The 14,270-nt window shown below is 46.5% G+C and overlaps 1 protein-coding gene across 1 annotated transcript in view; it reads left to right on the top strand.

Moving 5' to 3' along the window:
* The window catches only part of LOC147637847 (uncharacterized), a 112,508-nt gene that overhangs the window by 17,364 nt on the left and 80,874 nt on the right, over positions 1 to 14,270 (top strand). The gene's annotated exons all lie outside the window — the stretch shown is intronic.

The following is a 14,270-nucleotide window of genomic DNA, read 5'->3' as shown; positions in this document are numbered from 1 at the left end:
GTAGTTTCCGCTCTAGGTCCTGCACCTGGTTGTACAGATATGTACATGTGGCAATCCAAGTGTGGGATGCACGTGACAAAGAGTGAGGGATATTGGTAACTCCTTAGGGGGTTCTTAGGGATTTATTTTTAATGCACATAAGGACTTAAGTTTACCATAAGATGTAACACCACTCCACCTCCTAAGATGGCTGCCCTATTGTGAATCGACTTCTATAGACCGCACTAGGGTGCACGTATCTTGTGGATGAGGGCTAAAATGATAGACAAGAGACATTTTGAGGCTTACACTTGGAGCGAATCATGGAAGGCTGTGAACAATTAATTGATTATTGTTGAAAATGAGCATGAGGGAAGCCCGTAGGTGCTTTCAGGCATAAGAGATTGTTGCTACAACCAATGACCTCTAGCATATATGCAAGAATGAGATGAAAACTGAGGGGAAGGGTGTGCACCCTTATATATGTTAGAAGTCATCTCCTGTCTATTTGTATACACCAGGGCCTCTGTTGTGGGTGTGCCCGCCCGTATATCATTTTTCCACACTCCCTGTATTTTTTCCCTATTTTTCCCATTTTTTTCCTAGTGGTGGGAGGGCTGCCAGATGATGCTAGGAGCACCCCAATGCTGGCCGACTGGACTTTCTTCAGGCGTGGGCATCAGGGCTGCTGGCCGACTGCTTTTGCACCAGTCGTGGGCATCAGGCTGCTGGCCGACTGCATTTATGCAGTCGTGGGATTTTCTCCAGTCGTGGGCACTATCTGCTGCTGGCCGACTGCCCTCTAGGAGTTGTAAATATTGCCCCTCAGCCCCCACCACTTCCTCATTCAGTATTTCCGGGATCTTGTGTATAGAGAAGAGTTTACACACCTCTCTCTCTGTGTTTCTTGTGCTGATTATTTTCTGCAGTCTACTTGCTCATGTCTACCCAAGTTTGGTTATCATTTCCGCTGCATATTCTGACTTGGTATCAGAGCCCTAGGCTCTGGGAGATCTTGGGCGTTTTTCTGAGCAAGAGGGGGAGCAACAGGTTGCTGATTGGTGGACTGTTTCGGGCTGAACGGGAAGAGAAGGTGCATGAGGAAGGCGGGCAAAGGTGCTGGACAGCCACTTGCAGATTTTCAGATTTTTCCCACCCACCCACCCTTTCAGGTTACTCTCCGAGATGGCAGATAGAGATGGCTGAGAAGCACATGAAGATTCCGACTCTCCCCACGTTCCCAGTGGATCGTCAGTTGGACGGGTCCAATTATGGCATCTGGAAGGTCATGATGGAGTCAGTTCTGGAGTCATATGACCTTGCTGATTTTATTATCATAGGGGTGCCACGGCCGGAAGCTGAGGAAGGGGAGTTATTATCGACGAGGAAGGACCGAGAGGCACAGGCACACATGTGGGACCGTGTCAACGCCAGGGTCCGGTCGTTTATTTTCCTCAATTGCACACCACAGGTGATCAACCATGTGAAGCACATGACGCTGGCGAGAGGCATATGGGAGCACTTGGCTTCTTTGTACAACAGGGTGTCACCCATGAAGCGGATATCCTTGGAAGTGCAGATGCGGGTTATGAACCCTGCAAAGTCTTCGACGATGCGGGAACACATTAACAAGCTGCAGGCCCTTCAGCAGGAAGTCCTTCAAGCTGGGAAAGAGATATCATCCGAAGATATGGCCATCACGTTACTTTCCCACTTGCCTGGTCAGTATTCCGCTTTCTATTTCTCGTTGATCACGAGTGGCAGGCTCAGCACCATTACTTGGGAGGAGCTTGTGCCAATGGTCTTGGACCAGGAGGAACGTTTCACGAACCCTCCTCATGGCGGAGGTTCGGAGGCCTTAACTGGCCAACGGTCGAAAGGCCGTAATACCAACAAGGGCAAAGGGAAGGCTTCACCGGAGAAGTCTTCCGAGAAGAAGCCTGATCCAGAACGAGAGAAGCTGAAGGCCGCAAGATCTTGTAATGATTGTGGCGAGAAAGGCCACTACTGGAGGAAGTGCCCTAAGCGGACAAGAAAGAGTGCTGATTCCTCAGCCTCAGCTGCGAAGACTCCGGCATTTGTGCACTTGGAGATGGTGGACTCCGATGCTTCATCATCTTCGAGCGAGGAGGCAGTTGGCTTCACCGCGAAGGATACCCGGGAATGGATTCTCGACAGTGGTGTTTCCAGGCACATGACTCCATCCCGTGACTTCTTTTTGGATCTGAAACGGCAGTCAGGTCGTATCTTTATTGGCGATAACTCCACTATTCCGATTCATAGTGAGGGCCGGATGGAGATGATTCCCGACGGCAAGGGGGGCAAGCATGCTTCCCGTGTTCTTTATGTCCCTGCTCTGGGTTTTCATCTTCTGTCAGTGCATGAGGTTTGCAAGACTGGCTTTCGGGTGGAATTTGAGGAGCATTCAGTTGCTCTAAGGGACCGTGAGACAGGCAAAGTTGTTTGGGAAGGCGGTGTGGAGAATGGCATCTACAAGCTCTCTGCACTCTCCTCACTGACAGGCTCTCAGGTCGGAGATTTGTGGCACTTTCGTTTTGGCCACTTAAATGTGGATGCTTTGCGGCACGCCTTCCGGGACCAGATGGTGGTTGGCTTGCCAGGTGTTGGTAGTAGGCAAGGACGCTGCAGTTCTTGCATACGTGGTAAGCAGCACAGGGAATCCTTTCCGAAGCAGGCTTCCAAGCGAGCTTCGAAACCATTGGAGTTGATTCACACTGACTTGTGTGGACCACAGCAGATACCATCCTTGGGAGGATCTCTCTACTTCATGCTACTGCTTGATGATTGTACCAGATTCACGTGGGTCTACTTTCTTTCACAGAAGGACGAGGCTTTTGCTCGGTTCAAGGATTGGCACGTGATGGTGGAGAAAGAGTCTGGATTTCAGGTCAAGACTCTCAGGGCTGACAAAGGAGGTGAATTCTCCTCGACTGTATTTTTCCGGTTTTGTGCAGATCATGGAATCAAGAGGGAATTGGCCAATACCGGATCGCCTTCGGAGAATGGAGTTGTTGAACGTAAGAACAGGACTGTGGTGGAGATGGCAAGGACCATGCTGGAGCATCGTGATCTTCCTCGTCCACTTTGGGGTGAGGCTGTGGCAACAGCTGTCCATACCATTAACCGCTCTCCGACGACTTCTGTACCCCATATGACTCCGTTTGAGGCATATTTTGGCAGGAAACCCGATGTCTCGCACTTCCGTGTCTTTGGGAGTGACGCGTATGTACATATTCCGAAGAAGCAGAGGGGGAAGCTTGACTCCAAGTCCCGCAAGCTGGTATTTGTGGGGTATAACTCTCTTTCCAAGGGATACAGGTTGTATGATCCAGAGAGGAACGAGATTGTTGTCAGCCGGGATGTGGTCTTTGACGAGCATGTTCCAGCATCCACTGTCGAGGAGCTGCCACTTCTTGGAGATCCAGAGGAGTCTGATGATGATTCCCAGTATACTACTCCAGTTGATCCACCTCAGTCATCACAGGAGGTTGAGCCCGCAGCTGGAGTTGAGCCCCCGCGATCACAGGAGGCTCCACGATCTGTTCGAGTACCTAGGTGGTTGTTGGACACCCTTCGGGAGTCAGGTGTCACGGAGCTACCCTCCGAGTGGACCACAGAGGACGGCCCTCGAAGATCACATCGAGTTCGAGATAAAAGCAACACGGCGGAGCTTCTTCAGGTGAACTATGCTCTCATGTCTCGTATCATGCGGGATAAAGAGCCCACTTCCGTAAAGGAAGCCCTTTCACAGGATACTTGGAGGGAAGCCATGCAGGTGGAACTTGATGCCATCGAGAAGAACAACACTTGGGAGTTGGTACCGAGGCCGTCGAAGCGGTCAGTCATTGGTGTCAAATGGGTCTTTAAGACCAAGTACGCGGCTGATGGGTCGGTGGACAAACACAAAGCCAGGCTCGTGGCTAAAGGTTATGCTCAGCGGCCAGGCATCGACTACGAGGATACCTTTGCACCGACAGCGCGGATGACCACGATTCGGACCGTTCTTGCCCTTGCTTCTTCTCAGAGGTGGCCCGTGTACCATATGGATGTAAAATCTGCGTTCCTTAATGGTGACCTGCAGGAGGAGGTGTACGTTGAGCAGCCTCCAGGCTTTATTGTTCCAGGATCGGAAGGGATGGTTTACAGGTTACGTAAGGCCTTGTATGGTCTTAAGCAGGCTCCCAGGGCTTGGAATCAGAAGATTGATTCCTTCTTTATTCGGGCTGGATTTCAGAGATCGGTTGCAGATCCGAACCTGTATCTCTTTCGGGAACGCGGCATGGTCACACTTATCATCCTTTATGTGGATGATCTCATTCTCACCGGCGGTCATGTGGAGCACATCGGAGTGACGAAGGCTGCCTTGTCAAAGGAGTTTGAGATGACCGACTTAGGCTTACTCCACTTCTTCTTGGGATTGGAGATCTGGCAGACCCAGAGGGGGTTTTTCGTCTCTCAGCAGCGGTATGTTCATGAGTTGCTTGAGGCCTTTGGGATGGAGAACTGCAAGCCTATTACTTCGCCGATGGACCCGAACACAAAGTTAACCGTTACAGATCCTTGTGAGCCAGTTGATGCCTCGCAGTACCGGAAGTTGGTTGGTTCATTGATCTGGTTGTTGAACACCAGATTGGACTTGAGCTTCTCCGTGGGGCTGTTGAGCTCTTTTATGCAGACGCCATTGAAGACTCATTGGGACGCAGGATTGCGTATCTTGCGGTATCTGCAGAGTACGAAGGATCTGGGACTCTTTTACACAGGAGGGAATGGAGTCAAGCTCCAAGGTTGGAGTGACTCAGATTGGGGAGGAGATCCAGACACGAGGAGATCTACTTCAGGATACACTTTTACCCTCGGCTCAGGAGCAGTTTCTTGGAGCAGCAAGAGGCAGCCAACTATTGCCCTTTCTTCGACAGAGGCAGAGTATCGGGCTGCTTGTGGTGCTGCTTGTGAGGTTGTATGGCTGCGGAGGCTGCTAGGCGAGATTGGGTTTCCACAGAGGGAGCCCACAGTCATCCAGTGTGATAACCAGAGTTGTATAGCTATTGCTCGGAACCCGGTTTTTCATGCCCAGACCAAGCATATAGAGATACAGTATCACTTTGTACGTGAGAAGATCTTGGCGGGTGACATCTTGCTACTTTATTGTTCGACGGAGGACAATGCGGCGGACCTCTTCACGAAGTCTCTACCTCAGGCTACGCTCAGGCGGCACTCCAGCTCCCTTGGGTTGGTTTCACAGCCAGGAGCTGAGAGGGGGTGTTAGAAGTCATCTCCTGTCTATTTGTATACACCAGGGCCTCTGTTGTGGGTGTGCCCGCCCGTATATCATTTTTCCACACTCCCCGTATTTTTTCCCTATTTTTCCCATTTTTTCCTAGTGGTGGGAGGGCTGCCAGATGATGCCAGGAGCACCCCAATGCTGGCCGACTGGACTTTCTCAGGCGTGGGCATCAGGGCTGCTGGCCGACTGCTTTTGCACCAGTCGTGGGCATCAGGCTGCTGATCGACTGCATTTATGCAGTCGTGGGATTTTCTCCAGTTGTGGGCACTATCTGTTGTTGGCCGACTGCCCTCTAGGAGTTGTATATATTGCCCCTCAGCCCCCACCACTTCCTCATTCAGTATTTCCGGGATCTTGTGTATAGAGAAGAGTTTACACACCTATCTCTCTGTGTTTCTTGTGCTGATTATTTTCTGCAGTCTACTTGCTCTTGTCTACCCAAGTTTGGTTATCATTTCCGCTGCATATTCTGACAATATACCCCTCCTATGAGCTAGTCGGCCAACTGTAGTAGGCCGACAACTAATATGTGAAAGAGTGCACAGAGCGGAAGCAGAGTGGCACTAGAATGTGCTGAACAGAGAGTGCAAGACGGAGCAAACTATGCTGAATATACTGAACCAAAACAGTCCCAAGCAAGAGACACTGTTAGTCTCATAAGTGAGGGAGCAAAATATGTACAAGGCTGAATGAGAAATGAGAGGCCAGCACCCACTATTTATAGGGGGGGCCGACTGGAGCTCATAAATAGGCCGATTGGAGCTGTTGGACATGGCCGACTGTAAAAATGCCAGAATGGCTGGGCAAAATCCCAGAAAAATAGTAAAAAGGGGTGGCCAGTCCACAAGCAAGGGCCATAGAAAAGGGGACCAAATGGGCACCATAAAAGAGCAGAAACTGGGGATGAAAGTGCTAACACCCCCTCTCAGCACCAGATGCTGAACAAACTCCGAGAATCCGAAGATGAGGAGCCAAGGAAGCCTGAGAAACCGGCTTGGTGAACAAATCTGCAGCATTCTCCGCGGAAGGACAATACTCCAAACGCAAATCTCCAGCAAGAACCCGTTCGCGAACATAGTGATACTGAATCTCAATGTGTTTCGTACGAGCATGAAACACAGGGTTCTTGGCGATGGCGATGCAACTCTGATTGTCACACCAAAGAAGAGTAGATCCGGTAGGAGGACAGCCGAGCTCCTCCAATAATCTCCGCAACCATATCGCCTCACATGCAGCATAACAAACTGCACGGTACTCCGCCTCGGTAGAGGAAAGCGCCACAGTAGGCTGCTTTTTACTGCTCCAAGAAATGGCTCCAGACCCAAGTGAAAAAATACAACCAGTGGTCGAACGCTGTGTATTTGGATCTCCAGCCCAGTTTGAGTTAGACCATCCAACAAGAGTGCGTCCTTGGCCATAAAAGATGCCAAAATCTAGAGTGCCACGCAAGTACCGAAGAACTCTGAGAGCACACCGCCAATGCTGCTGACGGGGTTTGGATGAGAAGGAACTCAATAAATTGACTGCGAAGCATATGTCCAATCGGAAGTAGGTCAACCATACCAAACAACCGACGAGAACCCGATATTGTCCCTAATTAGTCCCTGGAGAAGCATCAAGTGAAGAAAGCTTCTCACCAATATCCATAGGAGAAGATATTGGTTTGCACCCAGTCATCTGAAATCTGTCGAGAATCTCTCGAGTGTACTTCTGCTGAGAGAAGAAAATGCCCTTCGAGGTCTGCCCTCAAAGCCAAGAAAATAATGCAAGAGGCCAAGATCCGTCATCTCAAACTCTGTCTCCAAAGCATCCATAACAGAACGGATCCGCACAGAATAAGAACCTGTAAAGATGAGGTCATCAACATAGACCACAATGATAACAATCAACCCCCTCTCTGTTGAGATTCAAGCTCGATGTCAGTGTGAGCCAGCTGCACTATGTGCTGGCATGTTAGGTAGGAACATGTGTGAGACATAAATGACCGCGTTCAGCTGGTCATAGTGTGTGGACATTTGCTAGGGTTAGATGTGTGTGGACACAACTCATAGTGTGTTGTGTGTATTATGAATTATGGCTTTATGCATTGGGTGAGAAGGGAGATGGCTTCCCTCTATGGTTAGGGTTTGCAATATACATTAGGTTTTGCTCCTGTGTGTGTGTCTCCTCTCCCTCTACCGCTTTTTCAACATGGTATCAGAGCCTTGTGCTGTCTATTAGGGTTTATGAGTGAGTGAGAGAAGAGGGAGAAGAAGCTGTGAAGAAAAGCTGTGAAGCTTGCCATTGAAGCTGTGAAGCTTGGAGCACACTGATTACTATCAGATCTGAGAGCTTGGCCTACCGCGTAAGGTCTTCTAAACATCCTTGAGCGGATTGCAGGTGATTCAGGCAAAAACAAAGCAAACTAGAGCAAATCAAAGCAAAGAAAAATTCTGGTTTTTTGGAAGCTTTCCATTAAAGCTTGGAAGCACTGATGTATGGTGGAAATACATGCAAATCTGGCAAAACAAACATGTATTTGACAAGGAGGAATGTATTGGCAACTGCTATGCAAGCCCTACTGTGATTTTGGAGCAATTTACATGCATTTGAATGAGTGAAAAATTCTAGTTTTTGAGCTCTCACAAAACAGAGAAAAGCAACTTAAAATTTGATGCATTTGGAGCATGTTTTTGGCAAAAATCAAGGCATTGACTAGTTACACACTTGCCTAGGTGTGTTGAGCACTTGATTACCTCATCAATTATTATTATAATCACTCCGAAACCCCTGTAGAGCAGGCGGCGCAGACTGCAGAGAGAAATAGGGCAGTTTTTTGATCATTTTGATGCGAGGAGGTTGATTACTACTTGTGTACTTGATATATTTCAAAATTGATTTAGCAATTGGCTAATACACACACTTGAGAAGAGGGCTACATGATTGGATTGAACAATTATGCCTAATTGAGCTGGGAATGAGCTGATTAAAAAGCCTGTCTACTAGTTGCAGAGAAACAGAGTGAGTTTAATCGAGCAATTAATCCTTGGTCTTAAACAATTGGACAAATTCCTCTTACATGGAGTTAGTGGACATCATTGCTAAGCTAATGAATGCCTGGTTGCTCAATTTGGACAAAGATTGAAGAAATTAGAGCAAAATTACTACTGGTTTTTCTGGTTTTTTTGTTTTTTTCCAAAACAGAGAAAGGGGTTTTACAAAATTGATATGTATACATGTCAGATGGTGTTGATACTCAACATTGAGGTTGTTTAGGTGTCAATGCAAGTTACCCATACTTGATTGAACCACTACATTACAATTTGGAGCCTTGGAAAGCGCATCAAATCAGGGTATCTCGGACTGCGTGAGCCAGTTCATTTTGGATGCATACAGGTTGATTTTCTATATCAAAATTGAAGATTGTTGGCTACTTTGGAGTATCTGAAACATCCATTGGAGTGTGGTTGAGCTGAGGAAGGCTCGTTTACAGATTTGGAATTGTGCGGAAGCTGTATTTGCATTGAGTAAATATGTCAGATAATCCAGTACAGATTGTTGGTGAAAAGCTGGATAGGAAGAACTTCCAGGCATGGAAGTACATGATCAAAAGTTTTCTGAAGGGAAAAGGTTTTTGGAATCTCATTACAGGTGCTGAGCCAGAGCCAGAGCTACCCCGACAACCTACACAGCAGCAGGTTATAGCTCATAAGCAATGGTCAGAAAGAGCATTCAAAGTGTTGCATTATCTGTCTATATGTATTTCGGATGCTATGCTCATACACATACAGGATGCTAAGAATCCCAAAGATGCATGGGATACTTTGGTAAAGATGTTTGATACAGACACGAGTGCTCGCAAGTCTCAGTTGCGACAACAAATACATAATGTGAAGCGGAATAGAAGGAGCATTCATGATTATGTGCAAGAAATTAAGAAGTTTGCAGATGCATTGGCAACAATAAATGTCCCCATGCCTGATGATGATTTGGTGGATATTACCTTGCGTGGTCTTGGCAAAGAATATAAATCTTTTGATACATCCATCTCGGTTCGGAGTACAGGTTTACCAGACTTTGATGAGTTGGTTTCACTCTTGCTTGTTGAGGAAATCAAACTCAGTGATTCCTTTCAGGATGCATCTACTAGCTATGATGATAATGGCAGAAATCAGGCTTTCTATTCGCAGAGAGGTTTTAGAGGCAGGGGGAGATTCACATCACGTGGCCGTGGTGTTAATGGTCGTGGATGGTAGGACAGGTCATCACAGCAGAATTTTCAGTCTTCATATGGTGCTAGAGGTGGTCGTGGATATACACCTCAGAGAGGCAGAGGTAATCCTCGTGGTAGAGGACGTTGGCAAGGTCAACAAACATCTATGCAAGATGTGGAATGCCATTATCGTGGGAAATTTGGTCATATGGCAAGAGATTGTTTCCGCAAACAGAATGATTTGAGAGGGGGTAGAGCACAACGTGGTGGACATTATGGTGGAAATTATGCATCAAGCAGTAATGATGGCACAGCAAATCACTTGTTTTCCCCATGAAACATGTTGTGGGATCTATGATGACAAATGCTGAGAATGATGATACTTGGTATATGGACTCTGGAGCATCAAACCATATGACTTGTCATGGTGAATGGTTTGAGCATATGAAGCCTATGGATGTGAAAGGCTATGTGGAAACAGGAGATGATACTCAGCATGCCATTACACATGTTGGAAGTGTACCATTGGTTATGCACAATGGTCAAACAAAATCTATGTCAGATGTATTGTATGTGCCTTCTATCACAAAAAGCTTGGCCTCAGTTGGTCAAATGGTGGAACAGGGATTACAGGTTCGTTTCAACGAGCATGGTTGCTTCGTTGAGGATTTCAAACATGGATGTAGAGTCATTGCTAAAGGCAAGAAAGAAGGCAGGTTGTTTAAGCTGGATGCTGGAATTCCTGAGTTAAAATCAGCCATGTTCTCTAAAAGCAGAAATGTGGTACATGACATTGATATGTGGCATAAGAGGATTGGACATGTCAATATACAAAGGTTAAAGAACATGCAGGCAAGAGGCATTGTTAGTGGGCTGCCTAGATTCAAGTATGATGGGCATATGCATGTTTGTGAAGCCTGTCAGTTTGGAAAGCAGGCAAGGTTGCGGTTTTCTAGAGAAGGAAACATGAGTAGCAGGCCACTTGAGATAGTACATAGTGATGTATGGGGTCCTGCACAAAACCCATCTATCAAAGGCAGTTTATACTATGTGACATTCATAGATGATTTCAGCAGGATAACATGGATATACTTTCTCAGAGAGAAGAGTGAAGTGTTGGAAAAGTTTATGGATTTCAAAGCTTTTGCAGAAAAGCAATATGGCTGTTGGATTAAATGTTTGAGGACAGATGGAGGTGGTGAATACACCTCAAAGGCTTTTGAGCATTTCTTGAGAAAGCATGGAATAAGAAGATAATTGACTTACAGGTATATCCCTCAGCAAAATGGTGTGGCTGAGAGAAAGAATAGAGTCATATGTAAAGTGGCTAGGGCAATGCTCAATGAAAAGAGCATGCCAGATTATTATTAGGCAGAAGCATGTGCTACCGCGGTGTATATATTGAATAAGACACCTACAGCAGCCATACATGGAAGTACGCCAGAGATGCGGCTTACAGGTTTTCGGCCAGACATTGGACACCTCAAAGTTTTTGGATGCATAGCTTATGTACATGTGCCTGATGAAAGAAGGAGGAAGTTGGATCCTAAGGCAGAAAAATGTGTATTTGTTGGATATGCAGAGGATCGTAAGGCATACAAATGTTATAATCCACAAACTAGACAAGTGGTCATCTCACGAGATGTGGTGTTTGATGAGCTTGCTAGTTGGTACAAAGCAAAGGATGAGGGTGTCATTGAGTCACTTGAAGCTGATGTGCCTGTGAACTTGCCACAAGGGAGTTCTAGTTCTACTTCTATGTCTGGGCCAGCAGAAGCTGAGAGTAGTACTGTATGTCCATGGTCAAGACGTTCAGGACATTTGAGGCATGAGAGTGTGAGCACTGGGAGTAGTGCTGTGGATAAAGGAAAGAAGGAGGTTGAAGGCATTGGAATTACAGGTTATGAGTCGTCCAGTTCAGAGAGTTTGGATGAGGAGCTTGGCATACCTGTTTTACGCACACCTGGTGCTAGGCCAGATAGATATGTGCCACCACATGCTAGAGTGACAGGTGTTCAGAGTGATCCGCATGCATTGCGGAGATCCCAAAGGGTCAGATATCCAGTTGACAGGTTGACATATCGAGATTTTGCTATGCATTATGCATATATGACGTCTTTGGTGAAGCATGTGGAACCTACATGCTATACAGAAGCTATTGGAATGCATATATGGGAGCAAGTAATGGATGTTGAGATGGACGCATTGATTCATAATGACACATGGGATTTGGTTGCATTACCAAAGGACAAAAATGTCATTGGTTGTAAATGGGTTTACAAAGTGAAGTGCAAGTCTGATGGTTCCATTGAAAGACATAAAGCAAGATTGGTAGCTAAGGGTTATGCACAAACCCAAGGTTTGGACTATAATGAAATATTCAGTCCAGTGGCAAAGATGGGAACAGTGAGAGCAGTCATTGCTATGGCTGCAGCTAATGGTTGGGAAATGCATCAAATGGATGTTAAAAATGCATTTCTAAATGGTGATCTACAAGGAAGTATATATGGCACAGCCAGAAGGGTATGTACACCCAAGGTATCCCACTCATATATGCAGATTGAAAAAGGCATTATATGATTTGAAGCAAGCACCTCGTGCTTGGAGTGATAAGATGAGCAGATATCTTATCTCTCTTGGATTTCAGATTTCTACGGCAGATTCTTCACTCTATGTGAAGAAGACAGATCATGGGATTGTTTTACTTGTCAATCTATGTGGATGACTTGATTATCACAAGTGATCATGGTACAGATGTGATGCATGTCAAGAAAGCATTGAGTGGGCAATTTGACATGAAAGACCTTGGTGAGTTGAGATACTTTCTTGGAATTGAAGTGATCAAAGACCATGCAGGTACATGGTTAGTGCAACGCCAATATGCATTGGATATGTTGGCAAAGTATGGCATGACAGGGTGTAAGCCTATGAGTACACCTTTGGAGCAAAATGTGAAGTTGCGGGCTGATTATGGTGAGGAGTTGGATGATCTATCTATGTACAGAAAGATGGTTGGTAGTCTCATTTACATGACTATCACACGCCCGGATTTGAGTTATGCTGTGGGGCTAGTAAGCCAGTTTATGCAGAGCCCCAGAAAACCTCATTTGGATGCAGTGAGACGCATCATGCGATATGTAAAGACCACTGCACATTATGGTCTACTTTATGAGAGTGGTAAAGGCTTGGATATACATGGCTACACAGATGTTGATTGGGCAGGTAGCTCATATGACAGGAGGTCTACTAGTGGTTATGCCTTTACACTTGGAAGTGCCGTGGTGAGTTGGAGTAGCAAGAAGCAACCTACAGTTGCTTTATCTAGTACAGTGGCTGAATACAGAGGTGCAGCCATTGCTACCTGTGAGGCAGTATGGTTAAATAGTCTCTTGGCAGACTTGGGTGAGCCTATTGATGGCAAAGTTGTCATTCATTGTGACAACATGAGTAGCATACAGTTGGCAAAGAATCCAGTGTTTCATGCGAGGACCAAACATATAGAGGTCCATTATCACTTTGTCAGAGAGAAGGTGCTGGATGGTACAGTTGATCTACAGTATGTGAAGACTGATGAGCAGGTGGCAGACATCTTTACAAAGCCACTTAGCAGGGAGAAGTTTGAGTACTTCCGTACTATATTGGGAGTACATGGGATGAGCTTGAGGGGGAGTGTTGAGAGCCTTGATATCTCAAGCTCATCTACATCTTCATCTATGGCAGTACATCATGAGCTTGAGAGGGGCTGTTGAGATTCAAGCTCGATGTCAGTGTGAGCCAGCTGCACTATGTGCTGGCATGTTAGGTAGGAACATGTGTGAGACATAAATGACCGCGTCTAGCAGGTCATAGTGTGTGGACATTAGCTAGGGTTAGATATGTGTGGACACAACTCATAGTGTGTTGTGTGTATTATGGATTATGGCTTTATGCATTGGGTGAGAAGGGAGATGGCTTCCCTCTATGGTTAGGGTTTGCAATATACATTAGGTTTTGCTCCTGTGTGTGTGTCTCCTCTCCCTCTACCGCTTTTTCAACACTCTCAAGGAGGATATAAAGGTTTGAATCTGCATGAGAACGGCGCAGGCCGAGCTTCTGAAAGAACTCATCAATCCGCTGGTACCAAGCCCGCGGAGCCTGCTTTAGACCATATAAAGCCTTCTTCAGCCGGTACACATGATCCTGTTTGCCCGGAACATCCTGGCGGCTGATCAATATAAACCTCCTGTGGAAGCTCTCCATTCAGGAAAGCCGACTTGACGTCCATCTGGAAAACGGGCCATCTATGATGTCCTGCAAGTGCAAGAATGGTGCGAATGGTAGTCATCCGGGCAGTCGGAGCGAAGGTCTCATCGAAGTCGACACTAGGGCCCTGAGCATAACCCTTGGCAACCAACCTCGCCTTGTGCATTGAACCTCTCTGGAAGTTTGGAGAGTAGCCGAATAGCCATATCCTCTGTGGAGATATCCTTGCCACAAACAGCAAGCTCGTCCCGGAGATCTTTCATCTTCGAGATGAAAGCAGATAAAGATGGAAACGCAGAAACTGTTAAGTTCATAAGTTGCTTTTCCAATGGCAAAATCTGACCCGGAGACTTAATCTCATAGAGATCTGCAAAAGCCTTCCAAACTGTCAGAATACGCAGCGGAGATGATGACTAGATCTGGGAACACAAGAGCAAAAAACGCAAGCAGAAAAACAGCACAAGAGAGAGAGAGAGATGTAGGCGTGTAACTCTGCTCTGATATACACAAGAAGATCCCGAATATGATACAAGTGTGGTATGGGGGCTGGGG

This window comes from Cibotium barometz, chromosome 6, assembly GCF_041138505.1.
Source record: "Cibotium barometz isolate CiBa-2024 chromosome 6, ASM4113850v1, whole genome shotgun sequence".
NCBI lineage: Eukaryota > Viridiplantae > Streptophyta > Polypodiopsida > Cyatheales > Cibotiaceae > Cibotium > Cibotium barometz.
Note: the sequence above shows the minus strand (reverse complement) of the source record. Positions and strands in the feature narration are given on the sequence as shown.